At 39.8% G+C, this 23,606-nt stretch overlaps 1 pseudogene; it reads right to left on the bottom strand.

Annotated features, from left to right (window-relative positions):
* LOC109113050 overlaps positions 1-23,606 on the bottom strand; it is a 117,608-nt pseudogene that overhangs the window by 452 nt on the left and 93,550 nt on the right.

The raw sequence follows: 23,606 nt of genomic DNA, 5'->3' as shown, positions 1-23,606 counted from the left end.
TGTTGTTTTCGTTAACTACAACTACAAACTAAAAACTATTCAACAACTGTTGTGAATAAAAGTAAAAAAATTAAAAAACATTAAAAGAAAATGAAGAAATGTTGCCTTGGTAACTAACTCAAATAAAGTTTGAGTTGATGTACTAAAATGAACTAAAGCTAAATCTGAAATAAAAATTAAAGATATATAGAAATGATGACAACCAAAACAAAACCTCCAACTAAAAAATAAAAGTAAATGCTAATTAAACATTTGAATGAATACAATAATATATAAGTAATACTTAAGAATAAAACTGCTTCAAATTTCACAAACATGATTTTTGACTTTTTTTCCATCCAAGGACACACTTGCATTGATAACTCAGTTTCCATCCATCTTAAACAAAGCAAAACAACAGTTTTAACATCTGTCACACTGTTTTTGTGTTTGCTTATGACGATACATTTAGTCACTAATCTCACAGAAGTGCATGTTTTATGGACAAACTGCACACATTAAATCTTTTGTTCTTGGACAGATTTCACTTCCATATTTGTGACTCTTATTGTGTATTTACAATCATAGTGAGTATTTTGTAATACTTCTTATTATATTTCATTAAAACGACACAAAACAAACACGATATGATGCTTACAAAGCAGCAGGTCAAGTGCATTAAATATGAAAATATATCAATTAAAAGTTTCATGTCCTTTCTATCTATCTTTTAATGTAAATTAACAATACTGTGTGTTAAGCCATACATAAAGTTTATTTTTGTTAATGAATGTGTATCAGAAGGTTTCACACAATACTGGCTGCTTTCTGTTATTTTGCTAATTTTTGCTATAAGGCAGAGCAGGAGTGTTGTATGCCTCACAAAGAATGTGTTTGCACAAAAAAAAAATAAAACTGCAAAAAACAATGACAGCAACCAAAAAATACATGGTTTTGAAAATCACACTATCATACATTCAGTAATTTTCACATGGCATCAAAAATGGAGAGAAAGAGATTGAAGCTCGGGAGATGGAGGATGGGATTTGAACATAGTTTCTTTGGTCAAACCTTTTATGTTCAACAGTGACACAACAAGATTACATTGTCAGACACAATATTATTTTTCTTGGGGAAAATAACACATACGATTACTAAGAATCCTTGACTAGGAACCAAAACAAATTCCTTTCCTAGAACTGAACAACTTGTGTGGACTCCCACCACAGAGGATCTGGCCTCTGATCTGAATGCTTCTGATGGTATGGATCTGAAATGAGTTCCATCATCCCACCTGCATTCTCTAAAGCGTGGAGAGACAGGTACCTGTGGACGTGGAAGTCTGGCTGAGGATCCGGGTTCTGACACACTACATTGCCTCCGTAGCTGTTGTGCAATGAGCAAAAGGGAGGGAGGGGTGGTAAAAGAAAGAAAGAATGTTTCAGTCCAGCACAATATAAGGACCAAGCTTGTCGGTGACAAGCAGAGAACAAATTTTGCAGGCCGATTTCAGTATAATCACAAACAAAAGGCAGCCGGCGCAAAAATAGGTGGCAATGACAAACACAAAACCAAATCTTTGCCAGGTGTGTAAGAAACCTGGCTTTCCACACAAACACCTTCAAAACAAATCCACTAAAATTAGCATGCGTGATTTGATTTTAAGCATGTCTGAAAGGTTAAGTCAGTGTTTCTGTATAAAAAATTTCATAGAGTAAGCAAAGTACTCTTCCAGAGCCACAGACTAAAACATCTGAATCAACAATCTTTACAGGGGATATGAGGAACGTGGAGCAAATATTCCACGGGGATTTTTGTCAGTGAGGAATTTATACTGGGAACCAACATTTTGCAAAATCTTCCCCTGTTTACAAGCTCACTAACGCCTCACTTTAGCAGGACAGTGACTGAAGTAATATCAAAAAAGGGAGAGGAGATGCATTACCGATTGTCGTTTAGTGTAAACGACTGACGCTCTGACTACCAGGACTGACCAATCCAGAAGTATCCGCCTGCGTTATCCGTAAACAGACCAGAGGGATGCATTCCTGTAAGTTCTGGGTGAAGATTTCTGAGTTTTAGCTGCTTGAAATGGAGATCCCCCAAGAAATTCTGATATTATAAAGGACAATGTCTGGGTAATGTTGCTTTTTTATCTGTTAAAAGCCGAACAAATGGTCAGTAAAGAGATGAATAAATATTGAATGTGCTTGTAGACTGCACCGGTCTGTTCCCAGACAGCCTGGAGCTCTTTTCTAGCAGTTCCATGTCAGTGGCCTACAGCTTTCAGGAGCAGTTGCAGACGGTTTTCCCGATGACGTGCACCCTCTCCTGGCCGCATCCAGACATAATCCGCCGCCATGTGTCTGCACCAGCAAAGCTGCCCTGAGAGCTGATGCAGGGACTGTCCACCTTCTGCTCGTCTCCCAACAGCTCCCGCTCTGGATTGCTGCAGACAAAAGCGTGTCAATGTTTCACTTGATCAAATAACAAAAGTGGTGTTTCGAATACATTTTTCCCACATTTGGAGAATTTTAAGAACTTTTTTGACAATGGATGACTCTTAAAGGTGCATAATGCAATGATGAAAAAAACATACTTTAAGTACCAGTAGATGGCTTAAAAAAGTAAGACTTGACTCTTGACCAAACAAACAAAGAAAATTTTCCCATCCAGACACCTTTTTACATACTGTTTTTCAACATACTGTGAGACATGGCTTGCTCTGTCTTTCTCTCTTATTCTGCATACAGTATAGGGTTGAACAGTAGACCAAATAATGTATTCACCCCATATACAAGCAGTGATCTGTCTCATAGTGTCCCCGTTCAGTGCTCTTGTACTGGAGCTTGGAACGTGTAGGACCCCGATCTAGCGCCTGATGCTATTGCTGAGAGATAACTCCGCATGTTCTCCGTTCGGTCCGCACTGTTTTCCGCACACGCCATAGGAGAAGACAACCAGAGCCACGTGACGCATCTCATGGAACTCTCCTGTAGAAAAAAGCAAAAAGTGTGTAGAGAAAGGACAGCTACCCTGCACGCTGACGTCGGTGTTTCATTTTAGATGTAGCTAAATACCAGCTGGTCGACAAAAAGGGATGTTTCGTCATGTTGTTTGCGACAAGAAAGTCCCTATTGCGTCACCAAGTACTGTATTTCTGTGATTAAAACTATTGTATGCCATGTAAAACTTCTTCACAATTGACACATATCTCGTTGTGTTATCTGTTTCTATCGTTGTCTATATAGTTTCAAATTGAATTCGCCTTCGCCTGTCCCGTCCCGGCCGTACGATGTGGGTGCCGCTATTCTTCACAAAACTTAATTAACAGCTTCTCTTTCCCACGTCAGTCTCACTTGCTTCTCCTGTCTTCAGCTGTCACCTGACGCTCCTCTTGTCTAGACAAACTCCTTATTCCGATAATGCGCGATCCGTGTGTGGTACATCGCGGCGGCAAGATAACCAATTCTCTACCGTGGGTTCATGTCTTAGCATCTAGGCGCGTGGCTTGTCGACCCATCGCTCGTGTCTGGGGCTGAACGCAGCTACTGGCCCAGGAAAGCGTTGGGGCACACCCCGGACGGGGCACCTTTACGTGAATGGGGTGCCAAAAACCACAAGAAAAAAAAGGGTGGGGCAGCAGATGCGGACCGAACCTAATAGCGTCTGTATGTGTGCACGGGGGGGGTGTCAGAATAAAATGACTAATGCCGCGCCTCGCAGCTCACAACGGGGGCCGATAAATAAACACAGAGTGCGGGCTTTGGCACCACACAAAAACAAAGAAACAAAAAACCTCCTATTACGGACACTCCAAAGACGGTCTTTGTGGAACAGTACGATGGAACTCGGTGAGGTCAGGCGCTGTCCATGTGGGTATCTTTACACACCCGGTGACACCCTGGGACATGGCAGCGAGTCTGCCTGTAACGTGCCTTGTATCTGGCGCTCTCTTCGCTTAAGAGGTGTTCCGTGTCGCGCCTATTGTGAGTCCCTCGGCTCCAAGCATTCGACTCTCAGACTGGACCTCCTGACTGTAGGTATGTGCGGCTTACCGGCGTCATGTCAGGTATGTTCAAGGTTTGACCGGACCGTACTTTGCGACTTCTGGATCCCGGCTGCCTTTTGGGAAGCCCATTGAGCCAGCGGATCGGGCCCAGGTGTTTTGAATGCGTGTGTGGCTATTTTAGAGACTTTTAGTATATGTTACCCAGAAATCATGTGTAGTTAGGTGTCTGCCTTTTCGTTTCCCTTCTGTTGTGTAAATTCGTCTGAAGGGCAGGTTCACTTACAGCCCTGTGACTGTAATACCGTGTTTTAGGTTTTTACGGTGTGCAAGTAACAATACCATGAGTGAAATCAGATGCTGCCAGACTCGCTCTGTCTGTGGGTCAGCGGGATTCTGTGATTTTCCCTCTGGTTTTATTCTGTTGTGGCCCTCCTGCCCCCCCCCCCCCTTGAAGTGGTCGTTGTGGTGTGTGTGTGCGCAACGACTTGTTTTTACAGTGTCGCCCTGTGGAGCAACCTGGACCTGCCCGGCTCATGTAGGTCTGTACTGCTGGGCCCTGTTCCTCTTCCTTTATCGACCATCTGACCCTCCCGACCCTTTGCACTTTCCGCCCTTCATTATCGCCAGCAACCATATGAGGTCTCTTGGCTCGCAGCAGACGGCGCCGTCTCCAGTATCGCAGCTCACTCCATCACTTCCTCTGTGACGCTCACTTGACGGTCCCTCTCCCTCCCACGCACGGCTCCAGAGACACTCCGCAACATGCTATGAGCCCTGCCATGTCCCCTCTGCGCCTACATACTGCGGCCCCCCCCTACCTATTCAGCGCTAGCCACCGTTGTTTTCTGACGTGGCCTATCTATGGTCGCGCTATAGGGAAACAGCACGACATAGAGACGCGCTTGTGAATTTATGTCCGTATAAGAAGGCCAGCGCTCACGCAGCGCGTGTGACTATTGGCCTTAGGGACGGGTGACTAGTGCAGCAAGCAGTCAAGCCTGTGGACGTGTCGCACCCCGTCCGGAGGCACAGACCATCACCCATAACTTTCGGAAAAACGTTTTTTTTGGGTTTGTTTCAACGCCCCAGTTAGATTTGTTTTGTTAACTAATCTCCAATAGGGAACCCCATGGCGAAAATAGCACTTTTGGTTGGGTTCCATGACCTAAACAGCCTTATTAGATGTGAGAACAAGCTCATGTGACAATAATGTTGGTGGTTATTTGAGAAATGTTTATCATCCATGGTTCAAATACTTTTCATGTCATCTGGGTTGTCGGACTACAAACAGGACAGCTCTGCTACACTCTATTAGCTGGATGATTTTCAAAAGCTATGGTCAGATATAAAACCATTCAACAGCACTAGAAATGAAACACTTATTAAATCACTCAGCGAATAATGGCACAAACACACAATTCAATGTATAAATATGTTACGTAAAGGTAATATACAAACGCTTGAGTTTTCTAATTCTCTGCTTCAATAGTGCTTATATCATCTGCACTGAGATCTTCTTCCCGTCTCAGTTTCTTCTAACCTCCCGCCTCAGCCTGTGACAGAGCCACGCCTCCCTGGCTGTTCCATGTCAGAGGTTCATCTCTTTGCCATAGCACGCCAGGTTTTGCTCTCTCTTTGCTGATCTGAATCAGGCAGACCGGGGCCTTGAGATCAGCTCCCAACGCTCAATGACACCTGAAAATATGATCATTACCATAATAGCATCAACTTCAACTATACACGTGTAACTCCGCAGTCCCAGGGTTTCTTTGCTGGACTAAACGGTGCTCTGTGTCTCTGTGTTATCAGGATTTGCTCAGTCCTGGACAAGGGGTTTTGTCTTGTTCCTCCTCCAGCTCCCCCCTCAAACCCTCGTTTGACTGCTTTCAGACTGGCCATGGCATCCATCCATTAGCTCGCATCTGTGCACAGCAAAGAAACTAATCAAAGCTGATCATTTCATGGCAACATACCACCACTATAGACTAAACTGACTGAGCGGCATACTGAATCTGTACTTACATAGCCCATGTAGAAGATTCTGGCCAACCCATAGTGCCATCTGTCTTGCTGGAGGCTGTGAGTGGGCTGGTGGTACATTATATTGTCTAATTAATTCGAACTGCTTTCACCTGCAGGAATGAATGTATAGATTAACATGGGATGTCACATGACCACCTTTAAAAAAAGATAATTCTAGGAAAAGACAGTCATTTTTGAAACCCATCTGGGAGTGTCATTAGGAACTGTTGGTAAAGCTTTAAAATGTGAATCATTTAAAAGTGTTTTGAATCACCATGATTCGCTAAAAATGGAATATAATATATTATGCAGACAACCTCATTTGTTTTATCTGTAATCATTTTTAGCGACAGTAGTATAACCAAAGTATAACAAATGATCAAAAGTATTCAATGTCATTGTGTTGACTGTCATATGTATGGGGACATAAAAATGGCACTTGTAAAAACTGATCCATGCAGTGGTCCTGTCCAAACAGCGTAACTTGTGGCATACAATGTGGTTACAACAATGAGGGCAACATGACCTGATGATTCCTGCTTTTCAGAAGTTACAGTCACCTTCTAATTGTTTTGTACGAAATACACGTCTAGTCAGAGAGATGATCTATTTGGTTTAAAGTGACAGTGAAAACATTTAAAATTTGGACACTTAGATTTCTGAAAATATGCTGTTCGGTTTACAACCGCTTCATATCATCAAAGAATCCTGAAAAAAGTATTTTGGTTTCCATTAAAATTTAAGCAGCGACAACCTTGTTTCAACACTGAGAATCAATGTTCTTAGGAACCAAATCAAGCATTTTAAATTTGTATCTGAAGAATTCTTTGTGACACTGACAAGACTGGAGTATAAGCTACTAACAGTTCAGTTTGGTTTATTCAGTTACATTTTAAAATATAATAAAATAGAAAAAGGTTATTGTAATAATGCTTTAAAGTATTACTGTCCTTTTGATCAAATAAATGCATCCTTGGTGAGCACAAGACTCTATGAGAGACTCAAAAACATAAAAAAAAAAAGGGAACCAACACCAAACATAGTGTAGGTGTATTTTTCTTTCACGGACTGGGTTTTAGCTTCTTTACTGAAGTTGTTGTCTTTATTCTGCTCTACATGAAATAAAACATACCCTGGGATCTAGTATACACCCTTGGGATCTGGTCACCAGAATATTTCCATTGGACTACACTTGAAATCTCTTGTTTTTCTCATCAAATTCTCAACTCAATTCTCTTCTGGTTATTTTCATGGAGGTGCTTTAAAACTTTATTTTCTCTAATGTCGATTAGCATTGTTTGATTTGAGAACGATTTTAAAGTTGGAAAACGCAATAGACCAGATCTGGCAGAATGTTTGCCATGCCGGTTTTGGCGCCCTTTCGCTTTTGCTTTTAGTGGAATTCACTGCCACGTCGATCGTGCAGGGTTCATGCAATATGATAGCATTCAGTGAAGAGTTAGCATTAATTTAGCAGGCCCAACTTTTTGCCTACCAGAGGGAACCGGACCTCAATTTGGGTTTCTATGTTAGGTTGATATTATAAGCGTCAGGCTCTCAGGAAATACACTACGTCGTGGAAAAGAGATACACACAAAGCATACAACAGCGTCTTACAGAGAATGACTTTACTCAGGGTGGTGGACACTCAGCTGAGCAGTATCTCATGAACATCCTTCAGGTCAAGCACCCTCACCTGTAAGTGCTGCAGTAGCCCAAGACACACGTAACTCCTCATTTCCTCATGCTTTTTTGTCTGCCTGATTGTGTAGACATGGAATGGCCCATGGGGTCCAGATCAGATAGTCGTGGTCCCATTCCCAGAGGGATGGAGTCTACACTGGCAGGGGGGGTTCCCGGCCAGATCCGTCTTGTGTGAGAACAGGAACAGTGCCCGCTGCTGTAACGGTGGTCTACTAGATGTCTGGGAGCATGGCACCATCCTCACCCCACTGAAGGTCTGAGAGGTCACCTGACTCGAATTCACGATCTGAGCCCTTCAAACTTCATCATCGGTTAGCTGCGAAGTGACGTGACAGGTACCACAAAAGTAAGAACCACATTTACACAAGAAGCAAAATCTGAGATATTAACAATGTGTGCATGCAATAGACCGATCTGTCAGAATGCATGCATGAATGTCCTGAATCCTGTGTCTTACCGCGCATGTCGTTGATTCTCCTGTGGGTAGCGCTCCACCCGAACCAAACACCTCCCTACAGTATCTCTGCAGCTCTATCCAGCTCCTCCTCTATGACACAGCAGCCTCCAGAGGTTCAGCTCTTCTTCATCAGCACCTCCGCCCTGCCCGAAACACACTCTCCATCTTCCCCATTTCAGACTGATCTCCTGCTCTGAATGCCTGGAATGCACAAGTTTGTGTTCACAAGTAAAGTGAAAAGTAATGTTTGAAATAAATTTAAAAGTAAATGATCTAGCAGAACAAGTAAAAATAATTTTGCGCGTCAGGCATTAAACCCATGTCTAAAACATATACTGTATCACGCATGTTCGTGAATTGTCAACCGTATAAAGCTATAGTTAAAATAATTTTTTGACTATAATGAATATTCAAAGTCACCACATATTCTTAAACATCTGCCTGTCTGGTTTAAGAAATGCATGTTCTTGCATTTATTTTTATAAGAACAGACAGTAAATAATCAGGATCAGGCCTGGGACTCAAACTCAAGTTTCCCTGAAGCAGATTGCCTGTGATCCATATGTTGGAGTTCTGCCCACAAGGCTATAGCTCTTACATGTTCATATTTTTAAACATGTTAATTATTGCTGTATCTTACACAGCCCTGCGACCTTTAGCTGTTGGATCTTGGCCTGAATGTCACACTCTGAGAAATGCGGCGATTGTTGGTGAGACCCTGCAGGTCCATCTCAGTCAGCCATACCAGAATACCATCCCGGGCTGTTTCAAACTCCTCTCTCTGACCATGAAATGCGAAGGACAAAAGAGAAGAAATCCAGAAAAATTAATCATGCTACTGCTTTATGTAGTTTAGGTTCTGCAATCAGTAGTGATTCCTACAGAGGTTCTGAATATATAAGTGAGATAAATGGTAGTTATTACTTCAGTCTTCAGTCTCACATGATGTTTCCTATTATTATCATCAGTGTTGAAATATACTTGTGCTGCTTAATTATTTTTGTGAAAACCGTAATGTATGTGTTTTTATCTGGATGAATAAAAATTCTAAAGAACAGCATTTTTGAAATAGAAATCTTTTGTAACAATGAATGGGCTTTAAAACTGTCACTTTTTTGATCAATTTAATGTGTCCAGGCTGAAATAGTTGCCTTTTTTTTTTTTTCTTAAAAAAATCTTACGGGGGGGGGGGGACCTCCCCAAACCCTTGAATGGTACGTATTGGATATAATATTAAATATATCCCTTAAGTACTGCGCAGAATGGCAGCTACTCTCCCTCTTTGTACCATCCCTCGCCGGTTACCATCATGCACGACCTTTCATAGATCGTAGATGGCAGGAGGAGTCTGTGCGGTTCTCACGGGCTAGCCTTTCGATACTGCTATTGATCAGCCCTCTAGTTCGGCGCTCCAGACCACTCCTTGTATACCTGTCACACTCTGAAAGGCCTGTGATGCCACAAAAATCTTAAACTTCCCAAACTGGAACACTTAGTTAAGTGCACATTTAAAAGAAGAAATCATGGTTTAGCATTTGCTTCAATCAACGCAACGACACGTTTACAAACTGAAAAGACTAAAGGTTGAAGTAGACTGTAGCTTTTTGCCAATAGATAGCTCAGCAGTGATCCTTTTTTAGTGGGAGGAGAATTTCCCAACAGTTATTCCTTGTTACTTTGTTCTTTTTTGTATTCAGGCCCTATTCATAATTTGCCTCCTTGACCTCACCCTGCCTTCAACTCTCTCTGTGGATCTCTGAGTACCTCTATTAACTTCTTCAGCTGCCGCTTTAGCGACAGTGGTACAGCACTCCAGAAGAGTTGGGCAGAGCTGCTGTCCTCTCTGACACTTTCAGCCGACATCTTCAAAACGGAGTAATCATCAGAAACTTCTGCCACAACCTCCAGTCTCCTCAATCCTGCAAAAACAACCACATACAGTGAGTTTCAAACACATACATAGTAAACACTGAAAATCTTACTGGAAGTACAACTGTACAATATCATTCACGGGGCTTACTAAAAATGCCTCATTTTAAAAAGACAGCTGTTTAACAGTTCATTGTTGCTGAAGTCAACCCTGAGTTAAACCTGTATACATACACCGAGTCATCAACTTTAAACTATACTAAATAGCTCATTTTTCACTCTTTCAGAACTTCACTTTCGATGAATTGCAGTCTGTCATCTAGCAAATTAAAAATCTTACTGACTGTGACCCCAACAGAGTAATGTGTGAGCAGAGTCGGAGTTGGTGGAGCGGAGCAGTCATGAATTTTTGACTGAGCGTGGAGTGGATTTTTTGAAAGTCGGAGCAATTGCGGTTTTCACTCACTCCTCCCAGAGCGCAAGAGCACGAGTCCACCACTCCTCAATTCGCCCAGTGCAAACAGTCCCCAAAGGCATATGTGAACTGCATTTTATCAAGAATTCATGCATTAAAACATCATTAGCTAGCTTCACAAATGTGGATCAGTCAAATCAGAAAGAAGGAGGTTATAATGACGCTGATGGACGAGTGAAGAAGGTTATTTCTCAGGCATGACGTTTGTTTATAGCATGTGGATACTCAATACTGATTGGGTGTGAAATCACGTTTTTAAAACAGCTTATTGTACAGGTAGTTAATCTCTGCAGATAATAAATCACACACAAACACACTCACTTCAGCCTCCTCTCCATGGCAACAAGCACAGATGTTTCTCCAACGGCGATCAGGCCGCGTGTGGCCTGCTGGATGGATTCGCACTCGGTCTCTGTGGCAGCAGGCATCACAGGTCATGCAGCAGCACCTCACACAGGTTCAGCACTGATTGCCACACCCGTGCTGTGCTTCTCAATGTCATGATGCTGCAGATCCTGCACAGAGATAGTAGACTCTACTGAGCTTCTCACGACATCTGACATTTTGATCATTTTTTGAACCAAAAAGGGGGGGACAGTTTATCTAGGCATTTCATTTCAGTTATAAGCGGGAGAGGTCATGCATTTCTCTATAAATGTGCTGTTTAATCTTGTGGCATCATCAGTTCTAAAAATGTTTGACTAAAATTGCTTCTTTACACACTGATAATTTGTCTCTGATGCAGAAAGAGGTTGATATGTGCTGACTGTTTTGCTGGGTAAATGAGGATACATTATGACACTAAAACAGTAAGTGGGTCAGTGAGTGACTAAGCCAGATGAAGTCAAGTTCTTATTTTGACTTTTGACGCAGGGGCTTTTCAACTCTTTTTTACTTGCAGAGATTTAATAAACTAGTTTTTCGTAAGACGTACTATACTGACAGACTTTTTTATTTGCGACCATATGTGAATTAATGCCTTTTCTGTGTTGTGCGCTACCTGTTGCTGGTTAAGTTTTTCTTTGGATCTCATGTGAGTCACAGGTTTCATACACGATGGGTCGTGAGAGTTCAGTCTCGATGTGAGACAGCCAGGAGCGCAAACTGCTCATGTTCTTATCTAGCTGCTGCCAACGGCCATCCAGTGTCTCCCCGCAACTTCTTTCGCCCTACAGACCCAGAGACAGAGTAAAGAGACTGTATAAGATAACATTCTGCAAAAAGTGTAAATTAAAGCTGTTAGTGCAATTAGGCTACAAACCAGGACCTGTGCAGTGCAACTATTCTTTTTATGTTTAATCTGGGTCGAAGAAAGAAACTTGAGATTGGAATAAAAAATTTGCCTTTAAAGAATCAGTAAATATGGGATATACATTCATCATAAATTTTCATTTAATGAATGTCATTTGTGAACAGTCATAGTTTGATTGGAAAGACCTTTATAGTATTGTGGAAGCAGTATAGGATGTCAGCATTTTAAGTTTTAAAGTTATACATAGCCCAAAACAAAGATAAAATAGAGAAAATATGTTTATTATTATACATATAAATATACATTTGAATTAAAAATGTATATAATAAAATATTCATTAATAGTAATAATAATGTATATTAAGTTAATATTATAATAGTTCAATAATTATTTGTTTATTCCATTTATTTTTGTCAACAATAAATTTAAAGAAAAGTAATTAGTATTGCAAGAGACATGGAAACACAATATCAGTTTGTCTCATTTCAGTGTTAAATATATAAACATATAGTTTACATATGCAAGTACAATGCAAATGCATTACATTTTCCAATTTTAATGGTAGATTTATGAAGTTACTTTGTCACTTGTTAACTGATGTAAGGTCATGGTGTCTTGCATATATGACAATATAAGCAGAGGTAGAATGCAATCCAGTGGTGTTTGAGTTTCCTAGAAATCCTAAATGTGCCTAAAAATACAGAATTACATGCTCAACGCAGTGCCACTGACACAGTCACGCATACCAGCATAGCATGTTTCAGCTGTGCCACCATTCCAGATCTAGATCTCAGAAAAATGTCTTTTTATCTCAGACTGGATATGAAGCAAAGAGCACAGATGCAGAGTGGACATGTTTCAACTTCAGCCTTGAACTTTGATTGCAACTTTGGTGTATGCTGTAGGCAGTTAGCCAAAACACAGACATTGTTTTGATCTGGTGAGATTAAGCCCTCATTAAACCCTGGTATGGTGAACAGTTCAGTGTGACTGTGCTTCCAACTACATTCCTAAAGCACAGAAAACCACCGCACACAACAACAGAAGGTCAACAAATACAGCATGGTGTAGTGTTTTCTCCATTTAACAAAGATTTCCAGTAAAACTATCTGGTCTATTTGGGCAATCACATATGTGGAGAAAAGCAACGATAGCTTCACTTAAGCATCTCACACTACATATTTCACCCATATAATCTAAATAATTTACATTTCAGAACACTTCGCATTAATACATGTCTAAGTATGACAGAAAATACTACAATACATGGCAAAAGAGAATCTGTATAATATGTAAATGATAAGTGGATAAATGTTTTCCTGCCTGTTAATGTCCGCAGTCACACTATGGCAGATCTGAGTCCTGTACAGGGCTTCCTGCCATGTATCAATGCCCCATATCCAGCACCATTGGGCCTAATCCTCTCCATCAACTGTCCCACAAAAGAAAGAAAAACTTCCACCCTGTCAAAATTCCCCTTCTCTTTCGTCTGAAGCACAACAAGTGACCAGGATTTCTCTAGTCCCCTGGATTAGTGTGTGGGGTGTCCTGAGCATGTGTGTGTGAACCGCTCTCAAGTGCAGGCATGAGCAGCTGGAAGTGACAATAATGCCTGTGGCTAAAATATAGACGACACAAGTCATTAGCATGTGCTGATCAGAGGACTGGAATATCTGTGTCTGTCATTATTCACATAAACAAAAACTGATATTTTTATTTTATATCTGATTCATTAGAATATTAAGAAAAATTTAAAAACTAAATATAACCTTAAAAACAGTTGTTTTGCAGGTTTTTTTACAGTAGTCTATTATTGCTGACGATTTTTTGTTAAATCGGTGTTCAGATTCTTATTTATGGCATTGTTTCTAACCTTTTTGAAAACCAATAACCAAACACCAAATTTGAAACGCCAACTGAAGGATTTTGTGAATTTGTGTATAGTTCTTTCTTGTTTAATCATCTTCTGATATGTCACCTTGTGAATCTTTTCTGATGTTATCTGTAAAGGTGTAAACCAAATACACAGGATGGCCCTTCTATCCTGTCTCCCTTCAGTACAATCTCAGAGAAAAAGGTACAAAAGCTTTCACTGGGTCAGTACCTTTTCAAAAGTAACATTTTGAACCTTTTAGGTACTTATATTTACACTTTAGGTACTTATATGTATATTTAAGGTACCAATATGGACTGTTTAGGTACAAGTTGTGCCTTTTGAAAAGGTACTGCCCCGTGACAGCTTCTGTACCTTTTTTTTCTGGAGTGTAGGAGGTCCTTAATGGTAATCAGTTTATTGTTTAAAGGGCCATTTGCTACCAGCTCTAAAGTTCTGTTTCAAAGACAGAACTCAGGGAGAAGCTAGGACTCTTACAGGGTTTTCAAGATATTTTGAAGGCCGACACGCTGATGTTGCTGCTGAAGATCTGTGCTTACACTACACCTTTACTACTACCTTTCAATAAATTCTTCTCCCCACAAGAACTCTGGTTTAGCCTTACTTATTTTATGTATTAGAGAAATTTATTATATTGGCGAGCCCCCAACCCAAATACAGCAAAATCTAATACAACCAGTTCCAGTTAAGTATTCAACATTAATTGTATTCATTTAAACTCATTTACTACTTTTCATTTACCACACTGTGAACAGGGGTGGATACTTTTTCTTGAGCGAAATCTCTCCAGTAACTTTAACTGAATCCAAATAAAAGTATATTCATATACTACCCTTTTCTATAACCTTTTAGGGCCCCCCGAAAAATCAAGACAGTCACACAGAGCTTATGCACATGAGTGTGAAAGAGGATGACCCTCTCACACATTGGCCACAGTGAATCAACACCACACATGTAAAAGGCTTTCAGTCCTGACTGCATGCAATTCACTTTTACCACTTCATATCCAGAGACACCATGGTGTCATGTTTAAGATGCTGGTGCAAAAATACTTCCTTTCCACCCACAGGCCATTAGCACAAGGAACATGCTCAGTTCATGCCCTATTTCCAAAGATGACACTCTGCACAGGGTGTCTACAGATATAAACAAGTTCAATTTAAAGGGGTGGTTGATTCACTTTTTTTAACTTTAGTAAGTGGGGTATCTGTGCTGTTTGAGCATAAAACAATATCTGCAAAGTTCGAAGCTGAAGTTCAATGCAAACGGAGATACCGTCTTTTAAAATTCTTGCAGTTTAAAGGGTTAGTTCCCTAAAAAATGAAAAATTAGGCTGCGTTTTTACTCTAGGATATAGAACTAGGATGCCTAGGGGGTGAGTTGAACCAAAGACTATAAAATACCCAAAACATGTCACTCGCTATAGTTTTGAATGGGGAAAAAACGCCCCACCGCTCATATGGCTACTCAATCGCAGGAAGCTCCGCCTTCTGAATGAAAGGAGCCAATCGCTAATCCGTAAAGTCAGCGCATCACTGCAGCTGCCGGTAGAAGCGTCCCCGGATATGCAACCCATTTTATAGAAATTTGTAAACATGATCTAGCCTGAAAAAAATTTTTTTTATAACACTATTTGAGCAAAATAAACAACATTTATGACACAGTTGTTAATCAATTTCTTTGGTGATTTCAAATATGAAATTTAATCGCAAGCCTAGTGAACAGTTTTGTAGAATTGATGTCTCTCTCCCCATTCAAAGAGATAGGAGCTTTGCACTTGGAATGCCCGAAAGGTGTTTCAAAGATGGCCGCCGAGTGACATGACTTGTCTTAAGAGCCTGGTAAAATGCAGCCTAATTTTCCATTTTTTTTTGGGTGAACTAACAACAGTTTAAAAAAGTATGCCTAAAAAAACAGCTTGTAGGGACTATAACAAGTTAGTTCCCGGGTTTTGATGTAACAACACCCATGATAAACCCCACCTCAGGAAGGCAGCAAAGAGGGGCGAGGCCTTGCTGCAGCTGCTTTAGAGAAGAGGAAGAGAAAACTAGAGGTGCACATAAAAATCCATTCATATATATACTGTCTTCTAATGATTCTAATGGATTCACACAAGTTTCAAAATCAATATTGTCTAAAGCAGCGGTTTTAATACTGTGCACAGTATCACGGCGCCCCTGCTCTGGCTTTTCTCTCTCTTCCAGCTTCAGCTCCAACAATGAACTGGTTCCAATTATACACGTATTTTCACATAGCTGTTGAGAAGCGTTAAACATGGACCGCCGTGCAGTTGACGTACTGTATTAAAGCTTCCATTAGGATAAACCGTATATTAAAAGCTAACATCAGCAGTAGCATTTACAAATAAAGCATTTTAAAAGTAGGAGACAACAACAACAAAAAAAACATAGGCCTATCATTAAAAGCTGTGCTTGCAACAGGTTCTGCACGATCCGCTTCAATAAGATCCGCGCCTTCTCAATCGCTCAAACTGATCACTGATTAAACTATGCGGTTTTTACCTATACAACTGGAGCCATGCCCTGAGGGGAAGGGGTGGGATTTATTTAAGACTTTTTTAATCAAAAAAGCACTAGAAATTTAGACCACTTTATTTTTTTACTTTTTTTTTTTTTTGTTCAGCAAAACCACTGCCTTTATAAAATCATGATCTAAAAAAATACTCACAACACCTATCAAAGAAGCATTGTTTGTTTTTGATATAATTAATCTTAGATTTAAGCAAAACAGAATGTTCTAGGTAGATGTGTCAATTTGCTACATAAGACACTCTGCGCGAAACATGAACAGCGACGGACTGCAAGGAAAATGAAAAATTCACTCTTGTTGCAGGTTGAAACAGCTTCTTGGAACGCTTCTCTGCAATATAGCGTGTCCCCTGCTCAAACAAAGCTACGCTGTGCATACGATATGTATATACAGTAGACTAGATATGCCTAGAATATATAGTTAGATGGCTAGATATAGTATATATATATATATATATTATGTAATATATATATGTATGTATGTATGTAGATATACAGTACAGACCGGTGCATTTCTCTCTCGAATCCGATGATTCAGTAATTGACCCGCGGGAAAAAAATCTTCAGCCTTCGTCCAATGATTGTAAAATAGACATTGGGTTTGTCAGACCGGAAGAAATATTGCACGTAAACCCAAATATTTAAGACTTTTTTAAGGCCATTTTATTAGGAAACTTTATGTAAGACATGTTAAGACTTCTTAAGGACCATCGGACGACCCTGCTTGCAAAAGAACTGGACTGATCTTTCAAATTTTTTTTTAGTTTTTGTATTTCGGTGAATTAAAATATCTATGTTGGCGTCTAGTGTCTCGACCTAGGCTTCCACCCGTTTGTTCTACATAATCAACGCAGCCTTATACCCTCTTGACCTGACCACTAACTTTTTTGTTAAAGCAGCGTAGAGCCACATGATGTACATATGGTCATAGGCATATCATGTTGATCGGGAGCCTCACTCGTCCGTTGTGCGTTCTATTAGGTCACGCAGATGCCGCCAACGCTCATTGGACGGGCTAAGTTTGTATTGGAGTTCTAGCAGCATTGTTAGCTTTCCCATGGCGCGGCCCACTGAGCCAATCTCAACCCCATAGCTGTTCCAGCGATTACGCTTGTTCTCTTTTGCCAACTGAGATCGTCTCCTCGATAGTCCTGATAACAAACGAGATGTGTGCACGTTTGTGGTCGCTGAATATTCATAGATTGTATTTCACATGGTCACAACTCGTTTTACTATCGCGACCATATTTTGCAGTTTTAAAAAAATGCTAGAATCAACTGAAACAATGAAATAATATGTTTATCTGGTCAGCAGAGTTGCAAACGGGAATGGTACGTTATTTATACAATGTCTGGATTTCAGAGAACCAAGTTTGTGAGTTGTGTGTTATTTTCACCCTTCCTGAGTTTCTCATCATCTCCGTCAATGCCTGACGCTCTGGCCGTTCTGGGAGACTTGTGCCCTCGCAGTCTGTGTGAGCTAACGACACACTATGTGGCAGTGCTGTCGTGTCGTCGCATTGACCTCACGACCCACTCGTTCGGCCGTTTGCGCTCTCGCGTCACGCGCCACTATTGCTGCCGGCGCAGGGACAGCTACAGTGATGACAGCCTGATTACTTACCCACATAGGGTTCTAGAGAAGTTGCAAAAAGATTGGTGAGCAAATGAGAAACGTAAGATTCAACAGACCATGCACCATCTGTCCGTTTCCCCATGGTTTTTCTCTTATCTTAGAGCATCAGGGATTACGCGGCCAGATCATTGCAGCTCGTACGTTTGCCCAGCCAGTCACCCAAACAGAGTAGCCCTCCTTGAGGTTGTGATTCTACAATATCATAGAACTTCTCTGTATAGTTATTTGGCAACGCAAATAACAAAATCAATCTTTACGCTATTGACGTTTACCTAATTATATTGGAGTTATCGATGTGCTAAAAGATTCAAATCCATTCATCCTCTTTATATATTTCATTACTCTGAACGTGACTGAAAAACATTTGCAGTTGTTTATATACTCAATAATGTAATGATAGACAGCTGTGCATAGAATGTGTTATGGTGCAAAACAAATGCTATGGGACAGGACTGGCGTATGTGTACTGTACCTAGGTGACCAGGTCTCCTCAACCACACGGCTCGTGGACGTAGTCATATGTCTCTCCTGCGAAGACTGTGAGTCATCAGCACTGAGGCCGCTGGAGAGAGAACTGCCCTCAGAATACACAGCCCGTCTAGGCATCATCAGTCCGCCTTCAAACACTGCTCTCTCCCAATTCGCTCATCACAGCAACACACACACATACCTTTTTCATTGACCCACATCAAACTGAAATGCACAATAAACTACTCAATTTAAGATTTATAAAATAAAATAAAATACAATGAAATTACACGTAAGAATAGCAGTTCAACTGTACGCTAGTTGACAATGTAATTTTTGACAAAGTTTTTGGATTTTACCTAAACCTACAAAACCATGGTCAATGTAAAAAAAAACAAAGATAAGAAAAAAAGCTACAATATTCAATAGAGATGAGACCGATAATTCGAGCCTGTATTCACTTCTGAAGTTTAAATAAAGGTTAAAAATTTAGTTTCAAAGGTAACTACTGAAAATAATTGGTTTGGGTGTAAAATAAATACGCTCATAAACACAAAAATGGTAGAATATTATGTAAAACATTCTTAAAAAAAAAAAAAAAAAAAGAAAGGAAGGAAAGGAACAAAATATTTTATCATTTAAAGACTGTAAGTCTGAACTATATGTTTAAAATACAATAAATCCTCTCCTTTACCACCTACTAAATAAACAAAATAAACAAACAATAAAAGAATTAACTAAGACAAGCTGGTTACATTTATCTAAAACAGAGAATATTGACTGCACATATTCTTCCCCTCACACACAGTAACAACCCAAGGACCTTAATTGCATTTGTATTGATTGTTTGTTGATACTGGAGATCTCTGCTAGCATCACACGTGAGTTACCACTGTATAATCTAATATACAGATCGGTATGTGTTGCCAAGAAAGTGAAGTTACACAATAAAAGCCGCCAGTACTCTGCTAGCTGTTTTTTCATTTATTATTTTTTGCTGCTGCATAGGCATTTTCTTATTAAACCTCAGCTCTCTGCTAACCATGTACGGGTTTAGCATGATTAGCATGCATCTCAACTTCCTTCCCGTCAGGCAAAGTCAAAAGACATTCTTGCTGGACAGGGGCCGGCCTATAGAGACCAGAGCAGGTGTTGATTTTACTTTTACACACCTTTTGCATTCATAAGTGTCAGGGCACCACATGCACACACACACACATTCTGCTAGAAGAATGCAAGGGTATAATTAATGCAGTGATTTATAGCAGGCAGACTGCCAACCAATAATTATCTGGACTATTGAGATATTGTTGCTTTATCACTGCAAAATCTGGTCAGGAAATAGTTGTTCAATGCGTTTAGCTCACATAATAAGAAAGATCGTCAGATGTTGCTGAAGCAATACGCCTGTAGAAGGTCATAGGATCCAAGATGAGTCAGATTTGTTTGTGTACCTATGCAGCACAAAATCTGTTTTCTGTTTGCAGCTCCTCATGGTGGTCGGGGTAACGGGCACAGAGAGCTTTTGCTTAAAGTCCCTCAGCTTCTCGAGTGGTGATGCAGAAATTCCCTTTTTTCACACATGATTCCCAGTCCTGCACACATAGCCAGAAAAAAAAAAGGGGAAAATCATGAGAAAGAGCAGGCATGATAAAGAGATAGCAGTGTTTATGCTACTCTGCAGCCACAGTATAATCTGCACAAATAATATATACAATCACATATCTTGTAAAACAATTTAACTTAGCAATTTTTAAGCTCTAATGCAATATATTTATTACAATATTCGAGGAAAAGTCAGAAAGACTGTTTGGTGATCACCACATTTTTAAATCAGGAACAGTATAGAGAATGTCATATCTATTAATTCTATATTAAAAATCTGGTGCAGTGCAAAAGGCCAGGGTCGCCGGAGACCAGCAAGAGGAGACAGATTTCATGGCAGAGATAAAGCAGTGAGTACCTTCTATCATGTCATCTGGGGAAAACATTGGGAGGTGGAAGAGAGATGAAGAGAGAGACAGAGGCTGGAAGGAAAGAGGAGCCTATTTTTCCTTTTGCAAATCCAAAATTGTTGTCTGTGTCCCAGTGATGCTGTCGTCAAAAATGGAGTCAGATAACTGCCTGTCCCTGCGCCCTGTGTTGGGAGCGCAGCACCGGTTTTTGTTTTTGTTTGCCCGCTCAGACACCCCTCCCGCATCCTGCCTCCTACAGAACTCTCGCCTGTCAGCTCCCTCTTTCTTCTCCCTGGCTCTCACCCTCTCTTTTCATCCCCCCTCACACGCAAACACACAAAACACATCACACACTCTCTCAACTCTCGTTTATGCTAGCGTCGCCCTCTATTTTGCTCTGTAGGTCAGATTACCAAGTTCCGTTCACTGTCTCTCTATTTCTTGTAAGCAAAAGAACTTTGAAAACATGAGATCCATTTATAGGTTTTGCCAGAATGTTCCTTGCTTCATATATTATCATTTTAGTTTTTGGATTTATACAACAATTCAGCTATTTTTAATTTCTGATAGTTTTTTGGTAGTTTGAATTCAAAGTAGTAATGTCCAATCCCTTGATTTCACTGAAACAAATTAACCAAAACTATATTTAAACACCAAAAACAATCATACCCTAAAAATCTTGGACTATAGATGAAGCCCGTAAAAACCTTTAGATGTTACTATGAAAATCCTACCAGTTACCTCATCGTACAAACCAACCCAAAACACAAGCACTGCAACAAGTAGAATCTCAAACCATGCAAACAGCTGGTTCATATATATACAGTAGGCTACCCAAAAGTCGAGGACTTACATTGAAAACTTATTTTAAACCTGAAAACCAAACGCCTGACTATATATATTTTAGATTGAAAACAATTCATTTAAACACATAGTTTAGGTTACTCTATTTTATAGCGTTAACTCAAATCAAATACCAAATTACAAGCTCTGAAATTACTTACAATTTTCAATTTATTTTACACAGTTGCGTGATAATATAATAGGAAACCAAAAAAAAACTTCAATTAAATTAGGAAAATAACTGCAAAATAGAAGCTTTGTTCCAGTGGTTGGAGACTCCGATGCAAAAACCAACCAACTTACAGGTAAACACATCCGTCTAAAAGACACAGGTTGTCTAAAGAAATTAACCAACAATAGCAAATAATCAGCCAAAACTACTCAACAAAGATTTGCTACCATCTGGAAATAATGAGCTTCCTCCAAACAGCAAAAGTCATTTAGTGTTTGTACTTTGTCAGCGATACAAACTATTAAATCTAGCAAATAAGCAACCATTAAGTGCACCCAAAAATGTTTTATTAATATTTACTCTTAACTCACCCTTAACCAAGAAAGCAGTTCTTTCTTCTTCTCATCAAGACGGATGTTAATTGTTCTCCAGTGATCCTGCAAATCAGTCAGCTCAGTGTGAAGCGAGGCCTCCGTTCTGGCATCAGCCCACAGGAGGAGTTGCCTCCCGGCCTCCACTGTGAGAATGTAGCTGCCCTGTTGCCTCTGGAGCACACGCTCCTTCAGCTGGGTGGAGAAAAGTGGACATGCAGGGTACTTTAGGCTATTTACAGGTGGCAATTATTTCTACTTTAATGTAAATATGGCTATACCTTTACCTGTATGTGGTCTAACATTCCACGAATCTGCTGTAGTGCCACTCTTGCCCCTTGTTGTTGTTCTTCTGGTTCTATTGACACTTCTTGCAGCCAATGATGCAGTTTCTCTATCAGCTCTGTGTACCGCTGCCATTGCCGAACCAAACTGTCAATAATCCCCCGTCTTTGCTGGGCACGCCTCACCACACCTTGCCACTGGTTACTAAGCAGTGCTAGTTTCATACCAAAATCATCCCTTTTGGGCAAGAGGACGAAAAAGAGACTGTCACTATATGCATGAATGAAAGAACAAGAATAAGGAAATAAACAAATGATACCTTTCTTCCACTTGTCCCTGATTTAGGAGCTGATGTCCATCATTGATGATAGAGTATAGAATTTGATGTCTGCTAAACATCTCCGCTTGGAATAGCTATCCACACACAAAAAAGTAGAGCGGTTCCATAAAGTAGGTAATTAAACTATGCCCCTATACATTTTATGCTGCATATTTTTATTATTATTATAATACGGATTAGAGCGTTCGCAATGCATACGATTACGGTCCAGCAGTGCGTTCCAGGAGCGGTACGTCTGCAGCAGTGCAGTGATCGTTTCTGCACCGAGTCTATTTTTGCTGCTGCGCTGCACACGCTGAATTAAAGTGACAGCGCATTGATTGTGGTAAAAATGGATTGACATGAAAATGTAGTAATTAAACTATAAATGCAATCAAACTAATAAATATAATTAAATGTAAACATAGTCCGTTAAGCTTATGTCTTAACATAAAAAGAATATTGGATCTGTGTGTTTCGTGTTTATTGTGTATGTGGACTAATAATAAACATAATGCTGTTAAAGAAAACACTATCTCACTCCTTTTGACTGAATGACTTTTGTAACATAAATAAGTATTAATCTACGAATATTTCATTTAAACAGTGAAGACTATGAAGAATATTTTATATTTTATTACTTTATTAATTTCTGTACCTGAAAACGTTTTATACCTAGGCTATCTGAAAAACCTAAAAAGCACTGCTGACTTCATTTGTGTATTTATTTTCTGCTATTGCTTGTTATTTGGAAAACATTCTTAATCTTGATTTAGCCCTGCATGTTTGCATGAGACCCAGACTGCGATGTATAGTAGCAGCCAAAAAAAGTCTTAAAGTAATAGTAGTATTAAGAGTTTAGTTTTAGTGTTTTGTAGCAGGAATGAGATAGTCTTAAACATTTTTTTTTTTCCTACAACTACCGAATTTTTGTTGTTTCCTAATGAGGAAATTCCTAGATTTTACATATTGAACATTTTAGCACAGCCTGAAAGACTTTCTTGACTGTTGTCATGTCATAAGATTACTGATCTCATTACTTTTAGACAATTATTTATTATTCTTTATCATTTAAAAATGTGTATTTTTTGTTGTGAATATGGGGTACAGGATGTGCAAATTTCAGATAAATGTTCATGTTATGTTGTTTTTTTTTGTTTTGTTTGTATTTTTGTGAAAATTTAACTTATTGTGTAAAATAGGTATATAATATCATAATATCGATAAATCGATCAATATACTACTGAATCGAATCATAACGTTTAAGTATCGTAGAATTTTTTGAGGTATCGGCAAATATCATATTGCTGTATATAAGAATCAATATCATATCGTATTGTGATGA

The sequence above is a fragment of the Cyprinus carpio genome, unplaced genomic scaffold (genome assembly GCF_018340385.1).
Source record: "Cyprinus carpio isolate SPL01 unplaced genomic scaffold, ASM1834038v1 S000006753, whole genome shotgun sequence".
Taxonomy (NCBI): Eukaryota; Metazoa; Chordata; class Actinopteri; order Cypriniformes; family Cyprinidae; genus Cyprinus; species Cyprinus carpio.
This window is presented reverse-complemented; position numbering and strand designations above follow the sequence as displayed.